Below are 23,889 nucleotides of genomic sequence, written 5' to 3' on the forward strand. Positions count from 1 at the left end.
TAGTTCCTTTAGGTGTAAGGTTAGATTGTTTACTTGAGATTTTTTTTGTTTCTTGAGGTAGGCTTGTATAGCTATAAACTTCCCTCTTAGAACTGCTTTTTCTGCATCCCATAGGTTTTGGATCGTCGTGTTTTCATTGTCATTTGTCTCTAGGTATTTTTTGATTTCCTCTTTGATTTCTTCAGTGATCTCTTGGTTATTTAGTAACATATTGTTTAGCCTCCATGTGTTTGTGTTTTTTACATTTTTTTCCCTGTAATTCATTTCTAATCTCATAGCATTGTGATCAGAAGCTTGACATGATTTCAATTTTCTTAAATTTACTGAGGCTTGATTTCTGACCCAAGATGTGATCTACCCTGGAGGATGTTCCGTGCGCACTTGAGAAGGAAGTGTAATCTGCTGTTTTTGGATGGAATGTCCTGTAAATATCAATTAAATCTATCTGGTCTACTGTGTCATTTAAAGCTTCTGTTTCTTTATTTTCATTTTGGATGATCTGTCCATTGGTGTAAATGATTTGTTAATTTCCCCCACTATTATTGTGTTACTGTCGATTTCCTCTTTTATAGCCGTTAGCAGTTGCCTTATGTATTGAGGTGCTCCTGTGTTGGGTGAACATGTATTTATAATTGTTATATCTTCTTCTTGGATTGATCCCTTGATCATTATGTAGTGTCCTTCCTTGTCTCTTGTAACATTCTTTATTTTAAAGTCTACTTTATCTGATATGAGTATAGCTACTCCAGCTTTCTTTTTTTTTTTTCTTTTTTTTTTTTTTTTTTTTCAGTACACGGGCCTCTCACTGTTGTGGCCTCTCCCATTGTGGAGCACAGGCTCCGGACACGCAGGCTCAGCAGCCATGGCTCACGGGCCCAGCCACTCTGCAGCATGTGGGATCTTCCCGGACCGGGGCACGAACCCGTGTCCCCTGCATCGACAGGCGGACTCTCAACCATTGCACCACCAGCGAAGCCCCCTCCAGCTTTCTTTTGATTTTCATTTGCATGCAATGTCTTTTTCCATCCCCTCACTTTCAGTCTGTATGTGTCCCTAGGTCTGAAGTGGGTCTCTTGTAGACAGCATATAGATGGGTCTTGTTTTTGTATCCATTCAGCAAGCCTGTGTCTTTTGGTTGGAGCATTTAATCCATTTATGTTTAAGGTAATTATCGATATGTATGTTCCTATGACCATTTTCTTAATTGTTTGGGGTTTGTTTTTGTAGGTCCTTTACTTCACTTGTGTTTCCCACTTAGAGAAGTTCCTTTAGCATTTGTTGTAGAGCTGGTTTGGTGGTGCTGAATTCTCTTAGCTTTTGCTTGTCTGTAAAGCTTTTGATTTCTCCTTTGAATCTGAATGAGATCTTTGCTGGGTAGAGTAATGTTGGTTGTAGGTTCTTCCCTTTCATCACTTTAAGTATATCATTCTACTCCCTTCTGGCTTGTAGAGTTTCTGCTGAGAAATCAGCTGTTAACCTTATGGGAGTTCCCTTGTATGTTATTTGTCGTTTTTCACTTGCTGCTTTCAATAATTTTCCTTTGTCTTTAATTTTTGCCAGTTTGATTACTGTGTGTCTTGGCATGTTTCTACTTGGGTTTATCCTGTATCGGACTCGCTGCACTTCCTGGACTTGGGTGGCTATTTCCTTTCCCATGTTAGGGAAGTTTTTGACTATAATCTCTTCAAATATTTTCTCGGGTCCTTTCTCTCTCTCTTCTCCTTCTGGGACCCCTATAATGTGAATGTTGTTGCATTTAATGTTGTCCCAGAAGTCTCTTTGGCTGTCTTCATTTCTTTTCATTCTTTTTTCTTTATTCTGTTCCACAGCAGTGAATTCCACCATTCTGTCTTCCAGGTCACTTATCCGTTCTTCTGCCTCCGTTATTCTGCTATTGATTCCTTCTAGTGTAGTTTTCATTTCAGTTATTGTATTGTTCATCTCTGTTTGTTTGTTCTTTAATTCTTCTAGGTCATTGTTAAACATTTCTTGCATCTTCTCGACCTTTGCCTCCATTCTTTTTCCGAGGTCCTGGATCATCTTCACTATCATTATTCTGAATTCTTTTTCTGGAAAGTCACCTGTCTCCACTTCATTTAGTTGTTTTTCTGGGATTTTATCTTGTTCCTTCATCTGGTGTATAGCCCTCTGCGTTTTCATCTTGTCTATCTTTCTGTGAATGTGGTTTTTGTTCCACAGGCTGCAGGATTGTAGTTCTTCTTTCTTCTGTTGTCTGCCCTCTGGTGCTAAACACTCTTACTTCCTATACTAGTTCAAGTATTTTTTTTATTTACTGGACTTGCTGCCACTTAAAAGGCACTTGCCCCGACTATGGTTAACACTGTACATGAAAATTTAGAATATTGCTACGTAAAATAAGCTGGAAGTTGCTTTAGTTTTGTTTTACAATTTTACTTAACAGAAATGTTTGCATATGGATGACTCATTTGGAAGTAAAAGGTCAGCACCCATTTGGGTAAAGCCTCCTATGTGCCCTGTCATCACAACGCAGGGTCCTGTGCGTACAGGTGTCTGCAGTCCAGGTGAGGAACCTGAGCACACAGCAGTGAGAAGCGCGAGCCCGTTTCAGATTTAAATTACGGACGCACGCGAGGAAGGAAGAGAACTTCTCTCATATGTGTCCTTTGCGGAAGGCCCTCCTCTGCGCGCGGGTGGAAGTGCAGGTGAGGCGTCCCTGCAGCACTGCCGCCTGGGGGAGGGGCCGAACCCGGGCAGGTGTGATGCTGCCTCAGCCACCAGCCTCCTGCTGGGCCCCCTGCTGGGTGGGGCATTGTGGTCCCTCCCCCTTAGGGGACTGTAACCTCATTTCCTAACCTCACGTCCTCCGGGATGCCACTGAAGGAACCTCATGGAGCAGTTTTTGTTCTCCTGAAAAAGGCAGAAGATGAACAAGCTTATTGAGCGTCGTGGCTAATATTCAGTTTTTTTATTCCTCACGTTATTGTCAGCGGCTGCTCACATTGTCACCGCAGCCTACACAGCGCCCCTCAAGGTGTGGGCGTTCTTGCCATGTTACTGAGAAGCAAAGTCCTGGAGGCTGAATCACTTCTTCAGGTCACAAAGCTAGGAAGCAGGGATAGAATATCTCCGGTTTTTATGCGCATCAGATAAGATAATCCAGTACCTTGACACAGTATCTGGTTCCTGTTAAGTGTTCAGTGATGATGGTGCTCTTAGTATTATCCATCTTACTATCATCATTTTCATTATTATCATAAAAATATTTTAGGTGACTTAACATCAGAGAGATTGATGTGTAAGGAACCTATTTTCTCCCTTGCACAAGTTCACACCTCTCACGCACTGCTGGTGGCTAGAGTGTTGCCAAAGTTGGAACCCAAGTCTTTCTGACTGTGTTCCTTCTACTCCTCTGCCCACCACACCAGCGTCCCACGTCCCTGAGTCAGCCCCACCATGTGCCACCTGTGGGTGCTAAAGACCCCAGGGTAACCAACTTCCTTGACTATCAGTTTTACTTTATAAGCCATTTAAAACACAATTAACATTACATTCACATACTAATAATATTTCCCACTTATTAAATACTATGCTACAGGTACTATTGCTCTGATTTTATAGAGAAGGAAACTGAGGCACAGAGCGACACCTCAGCTTACCCAGCTTCACACAGCTCGGCTCCAGTCCCAGGGCTCTGGCTCTGACCCCTGCCTGGCCTGTTAATCATGCTTTCGGGGTAATGAGTAGAATGCACTTTGGGCAAGGTGAGAAGAGCCAGGCCAGCTTGTGTTGGGACGATTCCCACCTGCTTGCAAACCACTTCCTCTCTCTACCTGCACTCCTTCATGGGCTGCCCCGGGGAAGGAGCTGGTCCAGCCAGCCATGGAGGCTTAGAATCACCACATCTGAAGGGGTCCTGCTGGGTGAGGGTCCAGGGAGTCCACTCAGGGTGTGGAGTTCCTCTCTGGCCTCAGAGCAGCAGTCTTTTTTCAGAGTAAGCCCCTAACCTCATCCTCTCATCTAGAGTGGGTGGACTGTGCCTTCTGCAGACAAAGATGCTGCTTGAAACAGGAAGGGATCTGTACACCCCGCCCTACCCCCACTCCCACCCCTCGCAGACTCTGACTGGCTCCCCTGGGATACAAGTGCAAGTGGGCTCCTATCAGAGGATTATGGGCACCGGAAAAAGCTTATTTTAAAAATGGCAGCTGTAGCTCATAGAAAATAGTGATAAAATAAAAATAAAGGTTGGTTTGAGATACTATCTTGAGAAAAGAGACAAATTATGGCAATCAGTTTATTTCAACTTGTATTTGATAAAATGTTGGTTGTTATTGCAAATATGCACCAACTCTTAGGATGAACAAAGAATGAATCAAGTGGCAATTTGGTTTCCTTGGCCTAAATTGTCTGAAATAATTGTTTGACAGCATCCTGCATTTGACATTGGCAACAGCTTAATTGAGGGTCATTTTTATAAGAGAAAAAATATTTTCAGGTTTCATCAGTTTTCTCAAGGGTCTTTTTCTGAACCTATCAATAGTCCAATTATTGCCCTTCTCTGGAATGTGTTTGCGCATGAGTGTGTGTGTATGTATTCTGCCAGAGCCTTGTTTGTTAATGACTTCCCCTGTGATTCAGGCAGTTCCCTCGTGTCACTTTTCATTGGCTTTATATAAAATCCTGTGTCTTTGTGGTTTAACAGAAAACTTCCTCAGCCTGGTTGTACAGGTTGGGGGGTGGGGTTTAGTAGGGGCTTGGTTTATAAGTAATCCATTCATTAATGTTTTCTTGTTACTAAGAAGTTCTCTTTTCATACAGCTAAGATCATAGCATTTTAGAAGCATAAGATTATGTCATACAGAGCATTATCTCATGTCATTAAAAATATTCTCCAGACCACAGATGTTTTATACCATGTTCATACCATGTTCATTGAACCCTTTTGCCACTATTGGACACTTAAATTGTGTTTGATTTTTCTCTGTGATAAATACTACTGTTATGAAGTTCTTTGTGCACAAACGGGCCCAAATCTTAAAATAAGTACACTTACATGTTTTTTATTTATGAAATGAATGCCTGAAATTGGTCATGGTAAAGCCAGGCGTGACCTGGAGTCATGTTTGCTGAAGAGGTTCGACACTCTGACTGGAAGAGTTATGGGGCTCTTGACACTGGCGTCGGGTACTGCTTATGGTCACATTCATCTTTGCATTTTGAACACATTGCACGTGTTCTCTGCATTTGGAAACTAGAGGAACAAAGATGAGTAAGCTTTGTCTTACCCTCAAGAAGATCAATCCTAGCTTAAGTTTCAGCTCAATCCTAGGGGCAAAGTCGGGAGGGAACCAGAGAATTACAACCAGTGTGGAAGCCTTAGAGTGGGTACTTCCTGACACATTAGAGATTTGTTTTTAATATTTAAATTCCTCTCTCCATAAGTCCCACGTAAAGATATGTATGTACTTTGCTTGCTACCTATTTGATAGGGGCGTGGTTTCCCTTAAGATTGTGTGAATTGCATTGCATTTCCTTTTTCCTTCTTCCTTCATTGCCTCCCCCCACCCCCCGCTTCCTTCCTTTACTTTAATTCATAACAACCTTTACTTCATGGCTGTGTCTTCATGAAATTGCTCCATGAAATGTTTGCTTTGGGGGCACTCATTCAGTTAATTCAGTAGATTGGAGTTTGCCTACTCTGTGCTGAGCCCACGTATCATGGCAAAGAGTGCTTTCAAGGAAAAGAAACCTTTCTGTGTGATCGATACATCAACGCCCAGAAGCATTGTGATTAGTGTCCCTGTTTCCTATCTTCTGATCAAGGTTATAGGACAGCTGTTCTCAACCTTGTTGAAGCTACTGACCCTCTGGCCAAAGGTGCCCATTCCTTAGAGTTGAAGCCAGGTGCCTCTGGGACAGCAGGTGTTGGTCAAAGGGGACATGGGTTATAATTTTATACAAGTTATATAATTATAATTTTTTTTCCTAAAAACTGTAAAAGGAGATCTTACAAGATGTTAATATTTATTGTTTGTGGGTGGTGAGAATGTAAATGTTATATTATTTTTTTTCCTCATCTGAATCTTCTAAGTTTCTCAAAAAATGAAAAAAGAATAATAAAAGAATCCCTGTAATGAAGTCAGGGTCAGGGGTTGGCAGACTGTTTCTGTAAAGGGCCAGATAGTAAATATCTTAGGCCTTGTGGGCCAAGAGGCAAAACTGAAGAGAATACAGAGGGGCTTATATAAACCTAAATGTAGCCATTTAAAAATATAGGAAGCGTTCTTAGTTCGCACCCCTTAAAAGCTAATAGACAGTGAGCTGTGGTTTCCCAGTGCCTGGTCTGGAAACTTAAGATCTATCTCCACTGACACTTGTATTTAAGGATAATAGTTACAGAGCCATCAATTATTTTCAAAAGATTATGCCACTTAGCATTTTCCACACTTCATATCTTCTACCCACAAGTAAAAGACTAAAATCTAAGGGAGGAGGAGATTTTCTTTCTAGCTGACTATGTTTTGGGTCTTTTAATAATAGCGCACTCTGCCTCTGTGGTGTGTTGTCTGTTTCTCACTTCCAAATTGTCTCCAAGTTGTCATATAGACATGTCCTAAGGTTACCCAGTGCCCTGCCCCCTCCTCTGTGTCAGGCACTGCCTTGGGTCTGTGCCTTGGGTCCTGTTGAATGCTTGATGCTTGAGAAAGCAATTTCTCAAGCCTTAGAAAGCATGTCAAGCAGATCCCTGACAGGGACTTCCCTGGTGGCGCAGTGGTTAAGAATCCGCCTGCTAATGCAGGGGACAAGTGTTCAAGCCCTGGTCCGGGAAGATCCCACGTGCCGTGGAGCAACTAAGCCCATGTTCCACAACTACTGAGCCTGTGCTCTAGAGCCCGCGAGCCACAACTTCTCAGCCTACGTGCCACAACTACCAAAGCCCGCGTGCCTAGAGCCCGTGCTCTGCAACAAGAGAAGCCACCACAATGAGAAGCCTGTGCGCCGCAAGGAAGAGTAGCCACCGCTCACCGCAACCAGAGAAAGCCCGCAAGTAGCAACGAAGACCCAATGCAGCCAAAAATAAATAAATAAATAAATAAATTTATTTAAAAAAAAAAAAAAAAGAAGATCCCTGACAAAACAACACTCTGCTGGAGTCCTGTTGAACCCCACCCTATGAAAGAAACATCCTGGGACGTTTTATATTATCTTGTAAGAGCTTCCAACGGCCAACTTACATTGTGTCTAAAAGCAGATTACTGGGCACCCCAAAAGACGAGTTACTGCTCTAAAAAGGATAGGATAGTGTTTGCTCCTTTTGGCTGTACGTAATCGGAAACTCCAGCCTGCCCAGCTCAGAGAATAAGGAAGTTTATTATCTCATGTGGTTCAGGCTCTCAGACAAGTCTAACTTAGGGACCAGGATCTTACTGTGATTCTGCTGTCCTGTCCCCGCCACCGCCCCCCTTGCACACACACACCCAGTGTGGCCCTTTCTTTAGTTTGGGCCTCCTCAGATGGCTGCTGTAGTTCTGGGCATAACATTCAGACTTGACAACCCCCAAGAGGCAGAAAAGGGGACTTTAAAAAAAAAAGAAGCAACACCTTTCCCAGGATGGACCCTCAGCAGGTATCCTCCCACAGCGCCATACCGAGACCTGGCCACAGACCCTTTCCTAGCCCCATGGGTGGTCATAGGAAGAGAACTGCCTCCATCCTGGTTCTGTGGATGCAGCCCATGACCTGCCAGAGCAAAATCAGGATCCTCTTAGCAAAGAAGAAAAGGAAGGGCATGGATATCAGGAGGCAACCAGCACTGCTTCCCACAGCAAGGAAGGAAGGACCCACATTTACACTTTATTTCAGAAACAGGACCAAAAAGTGTGTCCGCAGGGCGCGTTAGTGAGCCTGTGCTGGGGCTCAAACACATCATCTCTGAAACTCACAGCAACTCCGTGAGGGATCTGTTAACACCCCCTTTTTAAAATTGGGGAAGCGGACGTTTATAAGGAACATGGCAATTCTTTTTTAATATCAGTAAATACTGGTACTCTGCTTTTCCTTAGATAATATTGGCAGAGGGGAGATTTGAGTTTCTCCTCCAGGACACCTACTAAAATGCAGCTTATGAGTTGCCACAAATTTGATATATTTGTTTTCTATCCATGCATCCATCCTTCAACAGTCATTTATAGAGCAGCAGCCCTGTTATCTTCATTCTAGGGATGGATATTTAGTTAGATAGCCTTGGTCTCTGTCCTCACAGGCCAGCAGGGGACACCAGGATGGGAGCAAGAAACCTCAGGACAAAAGTAGAGGAATGTGCAAAACACGGGAGGAAGGAAAATCAGCCCAGTCCAGCTTGGCCAGGGATGTTTTCCCTGCGGAGAGGAGCAGGCAGGGTCGTAAAGGACGAGTGAGAGTTCAGCAGGCAGATGTGGGCAGGAAGTGGGCACTCAAGACACAGGGCAGAGCGTGGGCTGAGGCCGGAGCCACAGAACAGCCGGGCATGTACTGGGCCTGGCACTGGAGCTGCTTGGTGACCAGAGTGTGGCTCAGGTGTTGGATGACACGGAACAGGAGCCGGATCTGGCCCCAAGGTGATGGAGAAGCATGGAAAGGTTTTACGTGGAGAAGTGGCACAATCGGGTTTTGCATTTGAGAAAGACAACCTTGCCCAGTCTGTCCAGGATGCATTTTTCTTCCTTCTTTCCCTGGTTTTGTTCAGGGCACCGTATGACAGGCTGGACACACCTACAGCCCCCCTTACACCTAGTGTGGCCACATGTCCCAGTCCTGGAATTTAGCAAGTGGGGCTTCCTGGAAAGCGTTCATTGGCCCTTCCCTCTTCTTCCTGCTTGGAACTTGGACATAATGCCTGGAAGCCCTGCAGCCATCTTGCAGTCTTGAGGACAAAGCCACAAGCTGGGGATGGCAGAGCAGGACAGAAGGAGCCTGGATTCTTAGTGAAATTGTTGAGCAGCTGCACCCCCCCCCAACTGCCCACCTCCTGTCTGATGGACAGATCAGAGGTAAATACAAGCACACCCTTTGCTTGGCTTGTTTAAGCCACTGACAGCTGAATGTGATCCTGACACACCTGGGGGCAGAAAGGAGGGAAGAGCAGGTGGCCACAAAGACCACCCTGAGGATGGAGAACAGAAAGGGCTGTGAGCATGTTCAGGCAGAAAAACCAATGGGATGCACAGCCCACATCCCTGGAGCAGGTGGCTGTGTGCTGGCCCAGGGAAGCCCACGAGGAGGAGCAGGCATGGGGCGGAAAGAGTGAGTTTGCAGCTCTTGCAGGGACATCAGGAAGAGATGTCCTCCGAGCAGTGGGAGAACTAAGTCTGGGCCGGGAAGTGATTGGGGGTCGTCAGCAGGTGGGGTGACTGAGGTGACGACAGGCTGTGGTCATCCAGCGAGCAGAGAAGGGCATGGGCAGAGCCCAGGGCAGGCTGCTCTCTAAAGGGCTCATGGAAAAGCACGCTAATTAGGCAAACGCTGTGTTCTGTAAGGCATCTCTGCCTGATTGGAAGCTTTCTTTCCCCGGTTATTAAAACAGAAGCTGACTCTCCCAAGGTCCTGATATTTCGATGGCGCAGGGCTCCCCTCGTGGACCTGCCTGGTCCGAGGTAGAGCCCCTTTTCCCCAGTAAATTTCATCTTCAACACGCTACTCAACATCTCCCTTCCGTGGCTTGCTGCCACCTCTGTCTACCTCCCTCCAGTGTTTTTGGACGGATTTCCAATTTGATACATGAGCATGCCGTCAGTCAAAACAATCTTTTTTTAATGAGCCTCTTGTCCTGACAGCTGTGTTTAAGATAGGGCATGGAAACTGGGTAATGGAAATCTAGAAAATTGTCCATTCTGGATTGAAACCTTACTGTGTGCCCCACGCTCCAGCTCACACACAAGCCTGCCATCTTCTTTTAAAAATAAAGAGGAAATTGTGAATAGCGAAAAAGATGTAATTTGTAATTTGTGCAAATGAAAAAAAAGATCTTCTGATCAGAATCTTAGAGAAGGATGAGAGGAAGGTATAATTATTGAGCGTCGCCTGAGTATGTCACATGCAGCTTCCTGCTGTGTGACCTTGGGCACGGCTCTGAACCTGGGGGTGGTTGACATTAGTCCTACCTTCCAAGTGGGGGAAACTGAGGCTCAGAGAGGTGGACACACATGCCACGCTCACAGCTTGGCAGTGGCAGGCTGGGGTTCAAGCCTTCGTCTCCTAAGCCCCTGCCCCAAGCTGCCACTGCTTTTCTAGCAACCAAATATTAATATTAAGAAAATACACCTCTCCTCTTGCATACTACACACAGGTTTTGAATTTCCAGGTCATCAGGAAAGGGGAAAATTAAAAAGTTGTTCATACCTCCCATGTAGAAGAAGAATAAAGGGGAGTGAGTCTGAAGGTGGTAGGAGCATAATTAATCCTCAACTCCAGGTGGAGAAGTGATATGCTTCACTGAAGACTCTGGAGGCTTTGCACGCATGAGGGCAGCCAGGCATCTCCAGCCCCTGAGCGGAATTATGTCCCAGCAACACCGCTTTGTGCCTGGGACTGGGAACTCACGTTCTCCCAAGGCGGGAGTGCAGGCCTTGACAGTCATGGGGGGGTGTGGTGGTGAAGGTGGAGATGCGTGCAACAAACCGGAGCCTGGCCCTCCCCACCGCCGCCCGTGTGGGCATGATGACGGATCAGTGGATCTCTCTCCACCCGCTCTTCTTGGGAACTTTTTCAGCAAAACCACTCCCTTCCTGACTGAGCTGGAAATGCACAGCCCCTTGGTGTTCTCTGAGCCACTTCTCTGCCACCGAGAATTGTGGTTTCATCCCCCCACCCTCCCACCTTCTTGTAGGAGCCTTGGGAAGGGAAGAGTATCATTTTGTTGATGATTATCTAGGGGAGGTAAAAGTGGAATTTACATGGCTATTTTTTTAGGAGAGGAAACTGGGGAGAAAATTTAAAACAAAAGAAATCTCTTCACCTAACACCAGCTCCTACTCTATAGAGAAAAGAAATCTCTTGGCCTCCGGTAAAGGGTCATTTCAATAGCTGGGCCATTACTTTCAACCCAAGCAAAACAAAAAGAGAGAGAGAGGAGAAATCCCAAGAGGAGGCTATGAATCCTCAAGACAAACCAGATGCTTCACGCAGCATGTGGACCAGACATCTGAGCAAATGCCTGAGGTGGCCAGATGTTTGTGTGTTGCATAGCATCCACAAAAGAAAGGGTGGCATGAACCCCACCCCGGTTTCCAGCAGAGGCCCAGCGCGGGAGCACCTGATCCCCTGGCAGTGAAGTCATCTCCAGCCTTCTGTGGCTGCTCATGCCCTTCAGAAGATTGGGGTTCAACTCCCGTAGCAGCTAACCCCCCAAACCCTAACCAGGTCGAGTGGTACAGAGGCAGGGCTGCCTGGCTTGGGTGCTTTTTAACCTGAGAGAGTCTTTTCTTGCGCTGTTGATCCTGCAGCAAACAGGAATTGATGGGCCCCTCCCTGGAGAGCTGGACATTGGGGCTGGGCAAATGGACACCTTCCTCCCTGCAGGGTCACTGCCCCAGGGCCCCCGAGGCTCTCTGAGAAGCTGCACTGAGTGTCCCCAAGTACCTGAACAGTCCCTGGAGGTCCGGAAGGCTCTGAATGTCCCGACCTCCCAATTTAAAGTATAGAATGATCATCTGACAGCCTAGATTGTACATACTGCAGATACAGTTTTCAGGGTTTTATAGGGCAGCTCTGAGATAGAGCCATATGTCCTGAGGGGAACAATTAAAAGATTGTTGAGTGAATAAAAGCAAGGATCAAATTCACAGATAGCATATCCCATTTTTGTGAAATTATATGTATTTGTGTATGTGTGTATTTCTATAGACCTATGTCTTACATCTGTTTTTTATTAGTACAGACATTCAAATTATCTGGACAAGACACGCGGAACTCCTAAAATGGAAAGAGAGGTTTCAAGAGATTTCCCTCCTCCTCCTTTTTTAAAGTGCCTTGTATTTTTATAATATTTGATTTTATTTTTAGCAAGCATGCATTGCTTTTTGAGAAAAACCTTTTTGTCTGGAAATATTTTCAAACTTACAGAAAAGTTGCAAGTAAAAAGAACACCTATATACCCTTTACCCGGATTTATCTGGCATTTTACGCCAATTGCTTAATTTTTTTATTATTTGCAATAGATACTGCAAGTATATTTTTCTGATCTATTTGAGGGTACGTTGCATGCATCAATATGTGTTTTATTTTCCCTTCCTTACACAAAAGGTAGGCTCCTATATATGCTTTCCTGCACATTATTCACATTTTTCTTTGCAATCATTCAGTATCAGTTTATGGAGATCTTCCTCGGTTTGTTTGTTTGTTTGTTTACAACTGTGAGTGTACCACAGTTTATTCAACTGCTCTCCTAAGGCATGCATTACTTTTAATTAATTAATTTATTTTTGCTGTGTTGGGTCTTCATTTCTGTGCGAGGGCTTTCTCTAGTTGTTGCAAGCGGGGACCACTCTTCATCACGGTGCACGGGCCTCTCACTATCGCGGCCTCTCTTGTTGCGGAGCACAGGCTCCAGACGCGCAGGCTCAGCAGTTGTGGCTCACGGGCCTAGTTGCTCCTCAGCATGTGGGATCCTCCCAGACCAGGGCTCGAACCCGTGTCCCCTGCATTAGCAGGCAGATTCTCAACCACTGCGCCACCAGGGAAGCCCAGGCATGCATTACTTTTGAAAGCAGAAAAGCAAAGATAAATAGTGAAATGGAAAATTTAAAACCACTGAAGAGAGCAAGCTGAGGCTCTAATAGAAAGTCTGTTGTTTTTAAAGTGGGTGGGACCATGGGAGAAGCCAGGTGGCTGGTGAGCCCTTGAGCCTCACAAATAGAGCAATAATGATGGCAAGGGGTCCACATGAAGTAACTCTCTTAGGTCAGGGTCTCTGGAGGCAGAGCCTGAGACTGGGATTGGAGGACATGTGAGGGAACAGGGAAGTAACAACGGGACAGGGCAGGCGACAGAGCTAAGAAGGATATGTGCTCAGCTGGAGTCAGACTTCAGCCTGATCCAGCGGGAGCACCAGAGCAGGGATCTCACCAGAGGTGGTCCCACCTTGAGTGGTGGGGGGGGGACTCCCCCATCCCCCATATACAGTAATGTACTTTGAGAATGTCGAAGAGTTCAAATTAATACATATAATGGGTCTTGTTCCTGGTGCTTGGCCTGTAGTAGATCTTCAGCAAATGATAGCTATTTCTATTATAGTCATTATTCCCTTTTTTCCTTTTATTTTTTTCATGACAGCTTTATTGACATACCATACCATTAACATACAATTTCACTTATTTAAGATGTCCAGTTCAGTGGTTTTTAGTATATTCACAGAGTTGTGCATCCATCACCAGAGTCAATCTTAAAACATTTTCATGACCCTATAAAGAAATCCTATCCCATTAGCTGTCACTGCCTCATTTCCTCCCCAACCCTTTCCTCACTCCCTGCCCTAGAAATCTACTTTCTGCCTCTGTAGATGTGCCTGTTCTGGACATGTCGTGTAAACGGAGTCATACGATGTATGGTTTGGGGGCTGGCCTTTTGCACGCTCCTGTTGTTTGGTCATGGGCTGTGCCCCTCCCCCACCCCCAGCCCTCAAGGGGAGGTCACCACTTGCGTGCGGTGGCTTTGGTTCAGTCGTTCAGGTCTCCAGAGAAGGGCAGCTGTGAGCCATTAGCAGCCAACCTGCCCAGCAGCTGGCGGACGGACACACCAGCCTGTGAAGGAGCCTAGTGGGGACACCATTAGAGTCCCCCAGAGTAAATCGTGTGAATGGGCTTCGTTAAGAGTGAAATGAAAGGGATTATCCAGCATAATAAACTAACAGCAGCAGTTACTCAGAAGTTCTGGATAAACAGAAAGGTACTGTATGTTGTCCTGGGCAGGGTCCCTTTTTAACCTCTTCAAGGCTCTTCCGTGAAAGATCAAGCAGGGAGTGGAATCTCAGTGACCAAACTCTCACATCCTTGATGGGAATTTTAATTGGTTCATTTTCTGAAGGATCATTTGACAGTTATTTCAAAAGCCTAAACTATGGGAATATGAAAGACTAAATGATTCCCCTAAGATCAGGACTCCTGTTTTACATCTTATTGGAGGTTCCAGCCATTACAAAAAGCAAGAAAAAGCATAAGGTTCAAAAGAAGAAGTAAAGCTGTCCCTGTTTGCAGATGATATGATTGTTTACTTAGAAAATCATAGGAATCTACAAAACAATCACTAGAACTAAAAAATGAATTTAACAAGGTCCCCAGACATAAACTTAATAGACAAAAATCAGTTGTATTCTTAATACAATTATGTACAATATATACTAGCAGCAAACAATTGTCAAGTGAAATTGTAAAAATAATTCAATTTACAATGGCACCAAAAACTATAAAATGCCTAGGAATAACAAAAGATATCTTAAGTTCTCTACCCTAAATTATAAAACATTACAGAGAGTAATTAAAGACCTAAGTAAATGAAAAGATAGACCACGTTCATGGATCAGAAGACTTGTTAATATGGCATTTTCCCCAAATTGATCTATAGAGTCAACATAATAACAATCAAAATTCCTGCAGTTTTATTTTGGGTAGAAATCCACAAGCTGATTCTAAAATTTCTATGGAAATGTTAAGTACCTATAATAGCAGAACAGTTTTGAAAAAGAAGAAAAAAGTTGAAAGACCTATCCTATCTGATTTCAAGATTAACTATGAACCTACAGTGATCAAGACTGTTAGGCATTTGGTATTAAAAGATAAATGGATCAGTGGAACAGAAAAGAGAGTTCAGAAATAGACCCAAATTTATATGGTTAATCGATTTTCATCAAAAGTGCTGAGGCAGTTCTGGAAACAACTTCCAGTGTCCATCAACAGTTGAATGGGTAAACAAATTATGGGATATCTGTACAATGGAATAGTTCTCAGCAATGAAAAAATGAACTATTGATACATGGATGAATCTTTCAAAATTAATGCTTCCATGATTCTTTCATGCAATCTTTAAGAAGTATGCTGGATGAAAGACGCCAGAACCACCCCCCCAAAAGGTGCATACTATGTGATTACATTTATATAAAATCCAAATTAATCTATAGGAACAAAAAGCAAGTTGGTGGTTGCCTGGGACAGGGATGGAGGGAGGGAGTGACTCCAGAAGAGCACCAGGAAACTGGCAGTGATGGATGCGTTCATGACCTTGATCTTGGTGATGGTTTCCAGGAGTGTACATATGTTAAAACTGATCAAATATGCAGTTTATGGTTCTTCAGTTATACCTTAAGCTGTACCCAAAAGGGGGCAGGTGTGTTTTGACCCAGCAGTTCAGCCTCCTTGTAAACTTCGGAAACTAATGACCCTGGAGCCAGCCTTTTTTGTCTACTTGTATATGTGGTGTAGTTATCATTTTTGCTCTGCAAAAGTGCCTTGTATTTGTGCCTTGTTGTATGATATTCATAATTAAGAACTTCTATTAAAGAAATATTCAGTGCTTTAATTAATTAATATAATAATGGCTTTCATTCATTTGGTGCCTACTATGTGCCAGGCACAACAGAGCTGTTTCTCACAATAGCAGCTTTGCAGAGTAGCTGTTATTATCCCCATTTTATAGATGATGAAACTAAGGCCATTCAGTTAAAAAGTACCAATGCTGGAATTGGACTTCCACATCTGCCCCACACTGTTCAATATAGGCTCTAAGTGTAAAATGCACAGTGAATTTTCAAGAACTTGAGGTGGGCTCTAAGTGTAAAATACACACTGAATTTTCAAGAACTTAGTGTGGAAGTAAGGATGTAAAATTAGTAATATTTTATATACTGAATAGATGCTGAAATGATAATATCTTAGATACATTGGGTTAAATAAAATACATAACTAAAATTAATTTCACCTGTTATTTTTTACTTTTTTTAATGGAGCTGCTAGAAAATTCAAAAATTACACGTGAGGCTCACATTACATTTCTTTTTGACCAGTGCCACCTCAGAGCTCTTTCCACATCATATTGTATATGTGAGAGACAACTAGGAGGTTAATTCAACAGCGTATATTTATATTTATTGAGTGTAAAATGTATGCTGGTTAAATTTTATAGTTTCCCTTATTGGTACATTTGTTTACTCTGTAAGTCCATTAGCTACTTAATTTCAAGCAAAAATTATCAGCAAACAATTTTTTCCATATTTCAGGTCTCGATTACTTTTTTAGATGGAAGGATGTGAACACTCTTAGTTTAAGGTAGATACGGAAGTCTCTGACCATCAGGACAGGTGCTCCTGTTTATAGAATAATTGACCAGTTTTGTGTTCTTTAAAGCAGTGTTCTCTTTTGGGCAAAGATGCTTGCCTCTTCTGGTTGGAATGGCATCCATAGTTTCATAAACTAAACTACAAATTACTTTGTCCTTTGTTGTTTACTTTATCTGGGAGAAGCACAGCAGCTTCCAATTTTTGAAGAATCAAGAGATCGTGACTGACCTTTGATCACCCAAATTTATTTTTGAAGACGGTATGCTTTTCCCCCATTACTGGGGGTGGCCCTCCTCCTAGTTTTGTAAATAAGGTTTTATTGGATCACACACGTGTTCACACACTTTCTGCGGCTGCTTCCATGTCACAGAGGAAGGCAGAGTTGAGTAGTTGCGACAGAGACTGAATAGCCTAAAATATTTACTACCTGGCCCTTTACGGAAAAGGTTGGCAGACCCCGGGTCAATTAAGTTACAGGTGATCCTCAAAAGGAGGTCCATGAAAATGCCTTGAGGATCCCACTCAAGTTAATGGGAATTTGAGGATGGGAGGGTTTGAATCAGCGAAAGGCTGGAACTGAACATGATGGAGTGCTTTGCTCACCACAAGAGGAAGACACGACCCCAGCTGGCACTTGTCTCAAGTCCATTTCCACTTCAGCCAGATGGAGTCTAGCCTCTGGCCACGCCTCCCGGGCCCTCCAGCTGGGCCAGAATCTGACTTGGAACCCTGGTGCTGCCACCCGCTGCCCTGGGAAGCACGGATAAGTTCTGCCGTGTCTGGGGAGGAGCCCAAAGGCTGTAGAGGAAATGCCTGCAGGTGGCCAGTCAGCAGGAGCTGTTGCTGTTGTTGTTTAGCTGCTGCTGCTTCCTGCACTCACCTGGCTCCTGTCCTGGGCTCATGGTTGCGCCTTCCCTGACGGGCCTTTCTTTTACCTCCACTACCCAGGTGTTCTGGTGAGGAGCGTCGACTGGGGCCAGATTCCTGGGTACAGGCTGAGTTAGGCAAACTACTGAACGTCTCTACGTCTCAGTTTTCCCATCTGCAAAACTGGGATAATAACTGTGCTTTCTTCTTAGGCAAACCGTGAGGATTCAGTGAGTTAAAACCCTGTAAAGTAGCTCAGGACAATGTCTGACAGATAGTGCGCACTCCATAAGTAATGCTGCTGCTGCTGCTTGTTATTGTTAGTACTACCCTAATCATGACCCTCCTTCAAGTCCCAGGTGAGGCACAAACAAAGAACTGGAAGAAGCTGAGGGTGTGTTTAGGTCAAAGCCACCCTCTCCGGGAAGCCTTCTTACTGGCCCCCAGCACCATCTGTGATCCGTGGCACTTTGGACCTCCAGGGTGGTAGACAGAGCATCTACTTCTGAGTCAGTCTGATCTAGGCAACAAATCCTAGCTGTGTGGCCCTGGACAAGTTACTTAACCTCTCTGTGCCTGATCCCATCATCTGTAAAAGAGGACAGTATCTTCCTCGTGGGGGTCCTTAGGAGGCTTGCCTGAGATGATGCACATGCAAAGTGCTCAGCTCAGAGCAGATATTCTGTAAATAAAACACTGCTAAACCGTGTTATTTTCACTTTCTGCATTTTATTATGAAAGTACTTTACAGTACTACCCAGCTGCAGACTTTAAGCTCTTGATTGCTAGGAATGGTTGATCTGGGTGACCCGCCAGGCTCCACCAACACCTGGCACCGAGAGGGAGCTCTGCAAATGTTTATTGCCTCAAATTGGCTGAAGAAACAGCATCCTGCCTCAGCCGAAGAACGGGGAGCAGGCTGTTGCCTTTCTCCACAGTCCCTGGCAGCCATGGGCCATGGACACTTAGGCATCTGGAAGGATACCTGCCAGTAAAATTCTGAGCGTGATTATACTAGAATCTAGAACTCCCAAATTGGCAACTCAAAACCGTAATTTAATATGAAGAATGTCATACTGAATGAGTCAGGTGGGCCTTAACCCCGATATTGGATCAGCAGCTGATGTTCCAGCCCTGCCTAAGAAACATCTGCTTCTCCCCCTTTGCCTCACAGCCATCCCAGGCCACTGGCCGCCGGCAGGGATCATCACCGTCTCCAGGCCTGCCTCTTAGCTGCCTGCTGAGGAAATTCCTTACCTGCAGGAGGGATTATTTATGCCTGCTTTCTGTGTGTTCACACCAACCTTTTCCTTTTTTAAATTTTCCTTTTCTTTGTTTCTTTTATGAGTCCCATTTTTTTCCTTACCACTGAGACAGAATAAATTGAGTGTGACTAATGATTTGTGACACAAGTTTCACTGTTACAGCTGGCAATATAAAGATGCCAAGCATTTTCATAAGTGTATACTCAGGCAGGATAAAAGTAAAAACTGCCCAATTAGGATCTGTTCACACTTTCCAAGCCTAAGTAACACTAAAGACATTAAGGACATCAGTTTTTAATCCCAAAATTGTACCGGGTGCATCCCGATTTCCTGGTTGATTTGAGGCACATTTCTGATATTAGAATATTAAATTATATGGAGATTGTATCCCAATCCTCTGATTGATTTGAAATGAATTTGAATCAGGACAGCTTAAAAATTGCTTTTATAGCATCTTTATGACTTGATACCATGGAGAAATAAATATGAAGCTAATGCCGCGGACGGCGTCCTCTTGATGCAGGGGCTACCTCAGCTGCGGATTTTCTTGGTGGTAATTTGAGATGCTTGTCACCTCCTTACAGCAGTTCATAATTCAAAAACAATCTATACGTGATAACTCAATTAAGGCACCATAGAGGCATGTCGGCCACAGATGACTGATGAACAGTCCGAATGGAAATTCTGCACAACTCTTAAAAACACCACTAAAATCAATCGCCCGTCAGGGAAACCATGATTTATTAATATATTCTTTACCTCCATCGAGTTGTGATTCAATGCATCGCCATCAAAAGCTAGTAGAGGACTTCCCTTGTGGCGCAGTGGTTAAGAATCCGCCTGCCAATACAGGGGACACGGGTTCGAGCCCTGGTCCGGGAAGATCCCACATGCCGCGGAGCAACTAAGCCTGTGTGCCACAACTACTGAGCCTGCATTCTAGAGCCTGCAAGCCACAACTACTGAGTCCGCAAGCCACAACTACTGAGTCCACATGTCACAACTACTGAAGCCCGTGTGCCTAGAGCCCGTGCTCCACAAGAGAAGCCACCGCAATGAGAAGCCCACACGAAGTAAGCAACGAAGTAAGTAGCCCCCGCTGGCCGCAACTAGATAAAACCCGCGTGCAGCAATGCAGACCCAACACAGCGAAAAATTAATTATTTTTAAAAAAGCTAGTAGAAAACCAACATAAATAAAACTTCTTGCAAGTCCTGGTGGCAGGATTGTAACTCGGACAAGGGCCTGAATGTTGCAAGGCCAGCTGGTCATGTCTGCGTCCCACTCCAGCAGGGGAGCTTCGGGGTATGATGAGCACCTGCTGTTTACTGGGCACACGTTGCCAGCATCCGAGCTGTCATCCAAACCTCTCTGCCACCCATGAGACAGGTATTATTGTCTTACAAATGAGGGAGTCGAGGTTCACAAAGGTCTGTAACCTGCCCAAGGTCCCAAAGGACAGAACCTGAGTCTGCAAGAACCTGAGCTCTTACATCCGAGTACCATGGGTCTGATCCTGGCTGCCGTTTTCTGAGTAACTTTGACTTGGTTCCTTAACTTCTCCATGCCTAGTCTTCTCATCTGTAAAATGGAGATGACTCCTGTGTCCCTAGGACAAAGGTCCATTGGGAGGATTCAGGAGATGGTGGATAAAAAGTCCTTAGGGGGCTTCCCTAGTGGCGCAGTGGTTGAGAGTCCGCCTGCCGATGCAGGGGACACGGGTTCGTGCCCCAGTCCAGGAGGATCCCACATGCCGCGGAGTGGCTGGGCCCGTGAGCCATGGCCGCTGAGCCTGCGCGTCCGGAGCCTGTGCTCCGCAACGGGAGGGTCCACAGCAGTGAGAGGCCCGCGTATTGCAAAAAAAAAAAAAAGTCCTTAGGGTCCTGCTGCTGCTACCCTCGACCCACTCTGCCTCAGTGTTTGCCCTTCTTTGGGACAGAATCAGGAGACATGACTGGGGTTCAGAACTCCTGGACTTCCCAGGAGGTGGGAAGTAGAAACTCCCCCTACCAAATACCAGGCTCCTGGTTCCGGTTCCAACCCAAGAAGAGGCTCCCTCACTTTCCACCTGAGTCTCATCCCTGTGTTTTGCTTTTCCCTGGGCCAACTGGGAATATCTCAGAGCCTTGAACTCTGCACAAGAACCCAGGAGAGTGGAGAGTCATTCATATGTCCCTACTTTGAGACAGACTTTAGCCTCCTGCCTGACCATCCCTTTGTAAATTTATCACATGGTCGTTGCCTGATTTCCTGTTCAGGACTCCAAAATGTCAAGTTCCTCGTTGTACTGGGCGGGCGGGGGGGGGATCTCTTTTACCAGAAGCAAGAAGATTCTGAACACAACAGCTCTGCTTGCTGACAGCTCTTTCATCTTTATTTCTAGTCCTCTTTAGGCTTCTTTGCTCATCTAAAAATCCTCATTTGGTCACATTTCTGTGACTTGGGACATTAATAGTAAATGATGAGCCCCCGGGGACCTGGGTCAGGAAATGAATGGGACACGCTGATGGCAGAGAAGCCCAGCTCTCCACCGTCCACCGAGACCCCTTCTGAAAGGTCTGCCGGTCACTTGCATAGTCCCCATTAACACTCCTGTCTCTGCGAATGCCAACAAATAATGGCATGAAATCTAAACATAAATGAGTTTTTACAGCTAATTACGGCTAATGCGAGCAACTTTCAAAATTGCCAAACATTCCTTCCAGAATAGTACATTTTGCAACTATGAATTAGGCCTAAAGAGCCAAATTTCATAAACCTAATTTAGCAAAATAATAATAATACTAAGTGCGTTCCGACTGGCCGTTAGCAGCTCCCCGGGGTGGGTCTAATCGTACACTCTCCCATTTGGGTGTCTGACGGCACAGGCCGTAAGGCTCGGAAACCCCAGGAAGGCAGTGGAGGAAGCAGTCATTTCCACGGCCCTCCAGCCTGAGTGATCAGGAGCTGTTCACTTCCCCCACTTATGGCGATACACCCAACCCAGCGGTTCCAGCCGCAGCTTTGAGCCACACAGCTCCGGCCCTGGTGTGGTAGCACCTCCGTCCCTCCTGTCATTCCTTCCCGGCCCACGTCACCTTGATGTTTGTTTGTGATCACCAAATCAATGCATGATCACTGCAAACATTATAGTAACAAAACCATAGAAAGTGATGCCCGCCCTTGCTGATCCCACCCCACCACCCTGGTGGTGAAATCACCTGTGTGAATTTAGTGTCTGTTTCTCCCCCATTCAGCTGGGGGTACAAACACAAGCACACACCCTCGTACATGGGCATTATCTTTATTTTACAAAAACAGGATCACACAACACTTCTTTTTACATCTTGCTGTTCATACTTAATAATATATTTGGTGCCTTTCAGTGCCGGTACATGTAAATCAACCTCTCTTTTTTTTTTTAAATACACATACTATAATTTATCCAGTCTCCCGTAAACGAATATTACAAACAGTGCCTCTGTGAGCACTGTATATTTGTCCCCACAGACACAACACGCCTACATCTGTGGGCTCTTCTCTGGGTATCTCTGAAGGATAAATTTATATGAAAATGGTGATGTTGGGTCAAGGAATGCACAGCAAAATGTGAGACCCTAATAGCACCTAATTACCCTCTGAAATGAGTTGTATCTGTTTGCATCCTAATAACAGTCAATGGAAATAGCTGTTTCTCTCCACCCTTGGTTGTTTTAAGCAGGGAAACCTGGGTCACCTTCCTTTCCATCCCTAGCCGTGGTCCAGGGCTGGCAGGCCCACACCTGCCCGCAGGTGGGTCTCAGTTCCCGCTGCTGGAGAGCGGCTATAGTCTCCAGAGCTCTGTTCAAAGTCTCTCAGAACCCTACTAACAAGAAGCGTTAAACAATTTGATCGTATTTCCTTCATACATTTTTTGAATCATTGTCAAATGCAGAACAGTTCTCTCACCACGAGGGTCCCTCCTGTAGCCACACCCACTCCCAGCCCCCTTCATCCCTGTCCCTAACTCCTAGCAACTATATAATTTTTGTCACTTTAAGAATGTTATGGGGCTTCCCTGGTGGTGCAGTGGTTGAGAGTCTGCCTGCCGATGCAGGGGACATGGGTTCGTGCCCCTGTCCGGGAGGATCCCACATGCCGCGGAGCGGCTGGGCCTGTGAGCCATGGCCGCTTGAGCCTGCGCGTCTGGAGCCTGTGCTCAGCAACGGGAGAGGCCACAGCAGCGAGAGGCCCACGTACCGCAAAAAAAAAAAAAAAAAAAGAATGTTATGTAAGTGGAATCATACTGTATGGAACCTTTTGAGTTGGCTTTTTAAAATCCGCTTAATCTCCTTGATACCCACTCAAGACATGGCATGTGTCAATAGTTGATTCCTTTTTATTGCTGAGTAGTATTCCATTGGTGTGGGTGCCTCTTGACTGTGACCATTTCTTAGACTTTGCTTATTTTTGATGACCTTTACAGTTTTGAGAAGTACTGGTCAGGTATTTTATAGAATGTCTATTGGGATCTGTCTGATGTCTTTTTCATGCCAGAATTATGGGTTTAAGGAAGGAAGACCACACAGGTCAATTACTGTTTTAATCTCGGTCATATCAAGGTACATACCATCAACCTGACGTATCATCACTGTTGATGTTCGTCAGTTTCTCCACTGTAAAGTTACTTTTTTTTTTTAAACCTCTCTTTATACTTTACTCTTTGAAGGAAGTCGCTGTGCACAGCCCATACCTAAGGCTTAGGGAGTTATACTCCACCTCCTTAAAGGAGGAATTTCCACATAAATTATCTGTTAGTCTTCTGTATGGGATGTTAGTCTCTTTTACCCACATTTATTCAATCAGTTATTGTATTAGTATAGACTTGTGGCTTTTTAAATACATTTCCTGCCCCAGTCTTACAGTCACCCATTTCTCCAAGGATCCATAGTTCCTTTTGTTGGAGAATAGAAGTAGAAACCAAGATGTGGCTGCTAGGTGTGCTCCCTGGTAGTATGTGTCCTTGCTCCTAGGCACTTGCACCTGACAGAGCAAGAAATGTGTGTCTCTCTACTAACCTGTGTACATACACATCTATATATATTTCCAGATGTCAGCAGGGTTTCCATGTTAAGGTAAACACAAGTTCATACTGATGTCTCCAACTCTAATCCATTACCACATGGATCATTCTAGCCTCCTCCCCTTCCCATACGGGTTTTAAAAAAAAAACATTTTTTTATTGAGCTGTATAATTCACATACCGTACAATTTACTCCAAAATTCAGTGGCTTTAGTATATTCACAAGACTGTGCAACCATGGCCACTGTCTAATTCCAGACCATTTTTACCATTCTGCAAAGAAACCCTGTGCTCATGAGCAGTCATTCCCACTCCCTCTTTCCCCTCTTCACCCAGCAACCACTAATATACTTTCTTTCGCTATGGATTTGCCCATTCGGGACATTTCTTATAAATGGAGTCATACAATATGTGGCCTTCTGCATCTGACT

The 23,889-nt window shown here is 44.8% G+C and overlaps 1 protein-coding gene across 3 annotated transcripts in view; it reads left to right on the forward strand.

The window, feature by feature from the left end:
* CPPED1 (calcineurin like phosphoesterase domain containing 1) overlaps positions 1–23,889 on the forward strand; it is a 120,571-nt gene that overhangs the window by 89,504 nt on the left and 7,178 nt on the right. The window lies entirely within an intron of this gene.

This window comes from Mesoplodon mirus, assembly GCF_964341445.2.
Source record: "Mesoplodon mirus genome assembly, chromosome: 15".
Taxonomy (NCBI): domain Eukaryota; kingdom Metazoa; phylum Chordata; class Mammalia; order Artiodactyla; family Ziphiidae; genus Mesoplodon; species Mesoplodon mirus.